This window comes from Carassius carassius, chromosome 36 (assembly GCF_963082965.1).
Source record: "Carassius carassius chromosome 36, fCarCar2.1, whole genome shotgun sequence".
NCBI classification, from domain to species: domain Eukaryota; kingdom Metazoa; phylum Chordata; class Actinopteri; order Cypriniformes; family Cyprinidae; genus Carassius; species Carassius carassius.
The window spans coordinates 19228136-19238498 of record NC_081790.1 but is presented as its reverse complement, the minus strand read 5'-3'; the positions used below and the strand labels follow the sequence as shown (position 1 = coordinate 19238498).

Here is a 10363-nt window from a genome sequence, read left to right as displayed (position 1 = left end):
AATAAGCATCAGAGGAAATCTATATATCGCCACTTTTCTCACCTCCATTTCCAAACGACAGCAGGCCAAATATGCTTATTCTCTCTATTATATGTACATATGTGAACTCATGAATTGCTGTATAGTTCAGCTAACAAAATAGCCACCTGTTTTCATTACATTTATATTATCGTGTTATGTTTCATCATACTAACTTGTGTTTAAACAATGAAAACTGTAAAATGTATTTAGAAAAAGTGTGTTTTATTATATCTTTACAGGATCCTCTGTTCCCAGACCCAACCATTCATCTAAAGGACTGTGAAAATATGAACCCTTTGAACCCCCAGTGACAGTTTCCACATGATAAATAAAAAAACATGGCAGAGGTTGATAGGGGTATTGATATTTCACTGAAATTAAATATAATTTAATTACATTTAGTCTGCTAGTCAGAATTATAGCTGATTAAATAAAAATAAATAGTGGTTCATGTTTGTATGTGATAGTGTTTCATGAGTCCTTTTTCCTGAGGTTTAAATGGCCACTTTTCTTCAGAAAAATCCTCCAGATCCTTCACTTTCTCAGGTTTTCCAGCATCTTTTGCATATTTGAACCCTCCCCAGCAATTAATTTATATAATTTCAGATCCATCTTTTTCACTGAGGACAACTGAGAGACTCATACACAACTATTTCTAAAGGTAAACACATTTATTGATTTTCAAGAAAGCAACACAATGCATTAAGAGACAGGGAGTGAACTACTGTACTTGAATTGGATGATCAGGGAAAACGACTATTTTTTCTGAAAATAAACATAAAAAATATTTTATGTAGCTTCCGAAGGGCAGTACTAGATGAACAGATATGGTCTTTAAACAAAACATGAAATATTTACTCATCATCCTGTTCATAATGCATTGTGTTTCCTTCTGGAGCATCAGTGAACAATATTTTCACCTTTTATAATAGTTGTGTATGAGTCCTTCATTTTTCCTCAGAGTGAAGAGATGGATCTCAATATTATTAATCATTGTCGGCAGAAGATCCTGGAAAACCAAAGATTCTGCAGTTGAACTGTTCTGGACTCATGAAAAACTATCCCAATAAATGTAAAACTATTTAACTTTTGAACATTGTTATAAATTATACATGTAAATTCTTATAAAATCAGTAAATCAAAATATCTATTATGTAAAATTGCTTATTCATGACGGTACTAAATAAAAATTGCATACATTATGATTCCTCTTATTTTGTAATAATAATTGCATATTCTGCTAGGGCAGAGATGGGCAAACTCAGTCCTGGAAGGCTACTGTCCCAACAGACGGCATAATGATGCAGCCCAGCGGATCCAGTGGACTGCCCTCCGAGGCGGAGTCTGGGACTCAGTGGCTGGAGGCGGAGACATGGGATCCTCCAGCAGAGGGGCTGCCAGATGACAGCGGGGGAGGAGGAAGGAGCAGGGCTTAGCTTGGTAACAGAGTATCTCTCAGGGCCTGACTTGGAAACAGAAGCCTTCCTAGGGTTGGACTTGGAAACAGGATTGACAGAGGGCTCGGTAGCACTTTATTTTACAGTACTTGTACTTCCCTGGTACATACATGGTAAATATCCTGTACCTACAGGCAAATGCGTGGTAACACAAGGCACTTACCTGAACTGTATGTACATGGTAACTAATGAGAAACACGGCTGTACTTAACAGTTGTACGTGCATGGTAATTAGTTTGTATGTACATACAAGTGTGGGTACTTACAGGTACTGTCTGTACATTGTAACTAATTAGATACTTCACTGTAACTACTAATGTAAATACATGGTAAATATGTAGTACTGACGGACAAGTGTGAATGTACAAACATGCACTTATATATATATATATATATATATATATATATATGTATATTTATATGGCAACTGATAAGAAACATTACTGTACATCCTAATGGTATCTACATGGTAAATATGTAGCACTTAAGTATGGTTAATAACAGCCACAAACAAACAGGGTACATTCATGATAACTAATGTGAAACTATATGTGCTTACCAAAACTTTGACAAATTATATCTGTAAGTTCAAGTCATCATGGTACATGCTTTGGAAGTTGGTTAGGAACACTGTGCAGCTCTGGATAATGTTAATACTCAGCAGGCACAGTCCTTTTAAATAGGGATTTCAACATATGATAAGTTGTAAGTGTTAATATGAGTCTAGTAGCTACTGTATAAGTCCAAAGTAAAATCGGTCTACACGTATAATTATTATTGTTAAGAGAATCAGTGACAAGGAGGTAAGTTAACTGCAATGGCATTTACCATCGATTACTCAACAAGTACCTTGGTCCATGTTTTTACCCCCCAACTTGAGTACTGCATAACTTATACATGAACTAATAGGTACATTCACCAGTACGTTCATAGTAAGTAATTGGAAATAGGACTGTAAAATAAAGTGCACCATTTTACATAAACATTACAGAGTACTTACCAGTTCTTCCAACTTTGTTATAAGCTTAGTAAATATATACCACTATATGGCATATCAACTAATAAGGACTGTAAAAGATGACATGAAAGCAATGTAGAATTAACAGTTCATAATACACTATAGTACATACAAACAATGACTTTATTTATCCATTTTGTTTTTTCAATGGCATCAATAAGGACAATAACATGTTAGACGTCCATGTTAGTAATGCACTGTAAAATAAATTGCACTATTGTGCATAACAGAGAAGAAACTTAAAAGAGCCATTTAGTACCAAGTTATACATTGTCCATAAAACATTGTACTTTATCTAGAAACATAACACTACACAGGGTGAACTTAAAGACAACAAAGTGAGGGGAACATTCACACTTTATTTTTTAATCAATAAAACGGGCTTAAAATAAATCTGAAAAAGATTACTTTTCTACATGGTGAAGGCTGTATAAATGCTACTGCTGCACTGAACAAGACATCTTATTCTTTTCGGAATTTGTACCCAATTGGTAGGAGCTCACAATTCCGTTTCATTTCAGTGATTTTACTCATGACTTCTGGTTTTGCATCCAGATATTCCTTGCACTTTTTTTGCAGAGTTCCACCCTGAAATTCTGGAATGTGCAGTTCAGGAGTAGCAATTATCTGCAGCTCTGCAATGATAGCTGTAAGAGCTATGGTATTGTGATCAACATTGTGTTGTTTGCAGCTTCTGGAGACACTCCTAGTCCGTAGGAAGCTCTTCAGAATGGCTTTGTAGTGGTGCAAAACATCATCAGGAGTTTTAACTGAAAAAAAGTATTACACAGTTTAGAAATTATGAAAGCACTGACAGAATTCAACAACAAAAAAGGACTTCTCCCGCTAATTTATTATGGTGGAAATTCGTATTAATACATGTACATTATATAGGTGTGAAGTAGTTAAAGTTAAGTATGTAATTTAAATTTAATAAATCAATAAGCCATAATTGTCTCAGCACATTAAATTGGGAATGGAGAAAACACACACACACACACACACACATATACATATATATATATATATATATATATATGTGTGTGTGTGTGTGTGTGTGTGTGTGTGTGTGTGTGTGTGTGTGTGTGTGTGTGTGTGTGTATACCATACTACAGGTCCTATAATATACTAACTTGCCTCTTCGAATATAGGTATCTTTGTCTTCTCTGACTTTGTGCTTTCTCTTGTGTTTTCTCTTTGGAGGCTTGTCTGAGGAAATGATGTGTCTGAGAATGTTGAGCTATCTGCAGATTCTGACTCAGAAGATGAATTATTTTGCATTCTTCTGTTTGTCCCTAAAACAGTATGCAAGTAAAAAAAGACAAATTTGTAATTAATCACATCCAAAATAAAAGTTTGTATGCATTGTTTACATTTTCATATTTATATTTAAATACCATATAAGTTTCAATTATATGTCAGTAAATATTTTAATAAATTTGAACAATATTTTAAATAAATATATCAATAAATATATTCTAGGGCATATAATATATGAAGAACTTTATTCTAGAACAGAATGAGATGCTGTTCCAGCAAAGCTTTAATACTTTAAATTCCCATTTCCATTCGGATCAGGTTTCTGAACATCAGATCGCACGTTATTTTGTTGTTGTTGTGGTTGTTTGACTTAAAAAATTAATTAAAAAAACTGAGCCAGATATGGAAAGAAAAAAAAGTGTAAACAAAGACTTACCTAGTTGTCTTTTATTGAGGGAACCTCTCAATTGCTCCCGCAGAAAATCCCGTTCCTCTTTCAGGAGTGTATTTTCTTCTTTGAGTTTTTCAATTGTTGCAACTGATGTCGGTGCAACTTGTGGTGAACCAGAGACAGGAGCTGGCACTGAGAATGTATCACCTACTGTAGATTTACAGTAATTACAAAACATTTATCTGGTCATTCTAGAGATCTCAAAAAAGTTGAGTAAATCTGGATTATTCTTACTTTAAAATGCAAGCATGGAAGGCACATTAATAAACAACTAGTGTATACACCACTGTACTGTATATAGTCAAGTACAAATAAACTGTTATGAGGGTGAATGTTATGATTAACTGCTATTAGAGGAGTTAATATGTTCATAAATTCATCACACTTCTTCAGCTGAATAATGGAAAGGATTTATTTATGGCTTGTAAAAAAAAAAAGAAAAGAAAAAAGTTACCTTCATCAACAATGCCAATGTGCTTTGTGCGCTTTGTGTTCTGCATACTATTAAAAATGTCAACATTAAAACACATAGCAACAGCACTGACAACATACAACCATGTTACTTGAGTAACATTAACGCACAATGCACAAGTGGGTCAAATATGCCAAATATTAGGGGTTAGTCCTGTCATCTGACACTCCAGAAATTCCTAAAGTAGGAATAAATTATGTGAAATAACACTTTGATATAACTGGGTGTAACAGTTCACAAAAAAATGACAGCGTGGACCTCGGTTTTAAAGTCATGATTCCGTACATGCGTGATTTTCGGAAAGTAAGCAGATTTTTTTTTTTTAAGTGTGGCATTGTGTTTAAATTGTAATTTGTTATATTTTCAATAATAATATGTAAAAAAAAAAAATATATATATATATATATATATATTAAAAGGATAAAAATTTACTTCAGCTAATACTGTAAAAAAGGGAACCCATAATATTATGTTACAGTTAACAGCTAAGCTATTCACTTCATTTGTTATTTATTTTTATATTAACCAAAAAATTACAAAATATGTAAATTGCACATACTGTAAGGCAGTTTTTTTATTTAAAATCTGAATCTAATTATAACATTTGGTTTCTATTCCAATTCGTTGTAAATATAAAACGTTCCGTGGCATTCCGCGCTGCCGAGGCACCTATACAGCGATCTGCCACGCCACATTAAAGAGTGTGTACACACAGTACAGACACGTCCAGTACCAAAAGAACCGAAAAGATTCGCTACAAATACGTATACACCCCTAGTATATCTATTTTTTTTACCTTAACGCGACCAACAGGACATTACTGATTGATGAGATAGCTTATAGCTGACAATTTCAAATACAGGAAGGGCGGGCTTCCTATTTAAAAGCTGATTGGCTACATGTGCAAAAATAACTAACCTATGGACGTGTTCATAAAACGGCCAATCAGTAGTCAGATTTTTAGTTTTGGCTGACTTTTTATTTTTAGAGGCTGATAGTAATATTATATTACACAAAGATTTACTCATTTAGCTAATGGAATTAATAAAATGAGTTTAGTCAGACATTTATTACGGAGCATTTATGGAAAACAGTCACTCATTAAATGGCTTCAGAAACACAAACTTCTGCTTAGAAAAAGTATGGAGAAAAAAACCTTGGGAAAAACCAGGCTCAGTTGGGGGGCCATTTCTCCTCTGACCAGACGAAACCAGTAGTTCAATTCCAGGCTGCAGCAAAGTCAGATTGTGCAGAAGAATCATCTGTTTCCTGTGGTCTTGTCCTGGTGCTCCTCTGAGACAAGGTCTTTACAGGGGATCTGTATCTAGGGCTATAGTTGTCCTGGTCTCCGCTGTCTTTCAGGGATGTAGAGGTCATTTCTAGGTGCTGATCCAGCATCTGGTCTAGATACGTACTGGATCCGGGTGACTGCAGTGACCCTCTGATCTGGACACAGACTGGATCTGGTGGCCACGGTGACCTCGGAACAAGAGAGAAACAGACAAATATTAGCGTAGATGCCATTCTTCTAATGATGTAGCAAGGTGTTATGGGAAGTGTTTCCGGTTCCGGTTTACCTAATTAATGCAGCCTAAAAATCCTTTAACGGATTTGGAAAATAAAAGCATATTAGTATGTTATGTGTATGCCAGGTTAAAGAGATGGGTCTTTAATCTAGATTTAAACTGCAAGAGTGTGTCTGCCTCCCGAACAATGTTAGGTAGGTTATTCCAGAGTTTAGGCGCCAAATAGGAAAAGGATCTGCCGCCCGCAGTTGATTTTGATATTCTAGGTATTATCAAATTGCCTGAGTTTTGAGAACGTAGCGGACGTAGAGGATTATAATGTAAAAGGAGCTCATTCAAATACTGAGGTGATAAACCATTCAGGGCTTTATAAGTAATAAGCAATATTTTAAAATCTATACGATGCTTGATGGGGAGCCAGTGCAGTGTTGACAGGACCAGGCTAATATGGTCATACTTCCTGGTTCTAGTAAGAACTCTTGCTGCTGCATTTTGGACTAGCTGTAGTTTGTTTACTAAGCATGCAGAACAACCACCCAATAAAGCATTACAATAATCTAACCTTGAGGTCATAAATGCATGGATTAACATTTCTGCATTTGACATTGAGAGCATAGGCCATAATTTAGATATATTTTTGAGATGGAAAAATGCAGTTTTACAAATGCTAGAAACGTGGCTTTCTAAGGAAAGATTGCGATCAAATAGCACACCTAGGTTCCTAACTGATGACGAAGAATTGACAGAGCAACCATCAAGTCTTAGACAGTGTTCTAGGTTATTACAAGCTGAGTTTTTAGGTCCTATAATTAACACCTCTGTTTTTTCAGAATTTTTTTCTATACAAAGAATGGTGTCTGATTTGTGCACTATAAAGTCCAAAATTAATAAAAATATAGCTGTTTCTCAATTGTTTGTGTATGACTTTTAATGCTAAATTGCTCTTCACAACAGTACTTATAACAAAGTTGGAAGAACTGGTAAGTACTCTGTAATGTTTATGTAAAATGGTGCACTTTATTTTACAGTCCTATTTCCAATTACTTACTATGAACGTACTGGTGAATGTACCTATTAGTTCATGTATAAGTTATGCAGTACTCAAGTTGCGGGGTAAAAACATGGACCAAGGTACTTGTTGAGTAATCGATGGTAAATGCCATTGCAGTTAACTTACCTCCTTCTTTAATGTCACTGATTCTCTTAACAATAATAATTATACGTGTAGACACATTTTACTTTGGACTTATACAGTAGCTACTAGACTCATATTAACACTTACAACTTATCATATGTCGAAATCCCTATTTAAAAGGACTGTGCCTGCTGAGTATTAACATTATCCAGAGCTGCACAGTGTTCCTAACCAACTTCCAAAGCATGTACCATGATGACTTGAAAGTTTTGGTAAGCACAAATAGTTTCACATTAGTTATCATGAATGTACCCTGTTTGTTTGTGGCTGTTATTAACCATACTTAAGTGCTACATATTTACCATTGTGATGTTCCCAGGGGCTGGTGTACTTTATTATTTTGTCCAGTAGGTGTCTCTGGGTAACACTTTTTGAGTCTCCAGGTTAATTGCTGTGTCACAGGTGTGGAGAATTGGTGAGACAGGGGTAGCTGCAGCCTGGAGCAATGGGCGCGCCGAAAGGTAGGGGTGTGCCAAAAGGTAGGGGCGTGCCAAAAGGTTTCTCATTGGTGAAAGGAGTTTTACTGTGCTGGCCAATCAGCAGTAAATATATATTTACGTAATTTCCTTAGACAAGGTGGCGGTGATAAGACGTGAGGTAATTATTCATCGTTTATACGTTTATCTATACTTTATATAAGATAAGTTTGTTACAATACGATCATAATTTTTCCTTTGCGTTATATCTTGCAGCTTTAGTAATTAGTTTATTGTTGTTGACAGACATATGTACAGTGAGACAAAACGATGACCGCATCGTCGGCGAATCCTTCAGAGATGATTGTTTATATCTGCATCCTTTTTGTACAATAGAGTACAGAATACATCCTGTAAGTATAATAATTATTACCACCTCTATTGCAACTGTACTATGATCAATTCACAATCTGAAGACGATTAGACAAAATAAAAATGAAAAAAACTCTAATTTAGAGTTTGTTTCTACCTTTCTGCCAGGTCTCCAACTAATGCAGATTATATTCAAGCTGTCAATACACTGGTTTTGAAGAAACCTTTCCAGAGAAATATAGAAAGAAATGACTGTGTAAGTTAAATTGTTTTTAAACCATTTATTTATCTCTATCAACATAATCACACACAATATTGTAGTAACAAGATGTTGTAATCTTTATTTGCTGGAAAATGACAATCAGTCAAGTTTGTGTTTTGAGCACATCTGACACATCCCTAAACCTGAAATGTAAAGCAGAACATGCTCCACTGGCAGGTTACTGTAGAATATGTAAGCACACTGCCATATGCATAATTTATTTTTGCACTGTTAATCAATTTTACATTTTCACTTAGTGCAGGTTAATGTAAGGAAGATAATGTACTACAGATATTTAAATCCTTTTTGTATGTACTCCACTTCTTCACTGCCTGACAATCATCTTAATGTTTATGCAGTTCAATGTTTTTATTATTTTTTTATATCTAAAACACCTTGTTCAGTAAGTATTTAGATGTTTTTCATATCTGTCATGGTCTAAGCATGACATGTTTCTGTTGTTCTGATGAAGGAAGCTTGTGTTGGGGAGGATTCAGTGTCTGTTGAGGCACATGTGAAGTCAGAAAACACATCCAGACCCCTCGACGGTCAAAGACCACACGACAGGAACATGCTCCTGGAGACGCTGAGAAAGCACGGAAGGAATGTCTGTGGAGGATGTACTCAAAAAATACACATACTTAAGGACACCTGCTGGAGTGAGAATATTAAAGAAAAAAACTAATCAACTGTAAAATATCTTGTTTCAAATCTTTTCAGGTAATATTTTATTCTTCTGTACCTTTTTAGCCCATCTGTTAAAAATTTAAAGCAATAGTTTTAGAAAACAATGTAAGATTTGCAATCGTATATTGTGAACCTTATACATTAGCTTCTGATTGTTTCTGCAGTTCTGCAGTGTATGTAGCTACACTGTCTGAGCCAAAGAGAATGGAACAGAATCTGATGAATCTGAAAAGTGTTTTCTTTTTTTTCTCGTTATTATTATTATTATTATTGTTGTTGTTGTTATTCTTTTTATTTATTTATTTTATGAAAGGGGGACCCGGCTACACCTTTCCTACCATACACCTGATGGATACTGACTGTAAAATGGCAATCATAGGAGGAGGGTGTGGTGACAGAAGATGGAATAGATGTGTGCCAGTGCACCAGCCTTGATGAAGCCTTCATAACAGCCTTCTGTGTGTATTTTGCTTTCAACATTGCATATCCACCACACCTGAGAAAGACACTGACTTTCCTTCAGAGGCACATTGTCAACATTAGAAGATGGAGACAAGCACTGTCAGTAACTTTACTCTGAATGATTTGCCTCTTGTATTAGATCCTCATGCCTTGACTGTACCATCGCCCAAAGTGCACTCGGAAGACATTCACTCTTTTGAAGTTAATCCAACATGCTAGAGTGGTACATGCACATGAACGAAATAGCTTGCTCTATTCTTTTTCTATTCTATCTGTTTTCTTTTTATTTATTATATTATTTAAAAGACCTTGCTATGTGTACTGTGTTAACCTAACTGAGACTTGTTATAGCTCTTATATCATTGCTATTTTTGTTGTTTTTGATTGCTTCCACTTTGTCCTCATTTCTAAGTCGATTTAAATAAAAGCGTCTGCTAAATGAATAAATGTAAATGTAAATATTAGTATAACCTGTGGTATAGATGAGTGCCAGTCAACTTTTTTCTGATTCCATTCTTTTAGAAACCATGCACAGGAAGCATATGTACTTTTGGTACTCAGTGAAGACTTGCACTCTCATACACTTGCGCTGCTTGTTATATTGGATATTTTATTCTACTTATTGGTTACTTCTTTTTTGAATCTCTCAACATTTGTTTTTCTCTTGTGTAGGTATGGTTGACTGAAAGTCTGTCAGTCCAGATGTAAGGAGGGCACACAGAGTGGAGTTGGAGCTCAGCAGATGTGTGATGGCTGTAGATACT

At 35.2% G+C, this 10363-nt stretch overlaps 1 long non-coding RNA gene across 1 annotated transcript; it reads left to right on the top strand.

Annotated features, from left to right (window-relative positions):
- The first annotated feature begins 8981 nt into the window (after nt 1-8981).
- Nucleotides 8982-10351, top strand: LOC132116759 (uncharacterized). Its single transcript, XR_009425685.1, has 3 exons — nt 8982-9109; nt 9451-9698; nt 10272-10351. It is a non-coding gene; the product is annotated as an uncharacterized LOC132116759 (long non-coding RNA).
- Nucleotides 10352-10363: the final 12 nt, after the last annotated feature.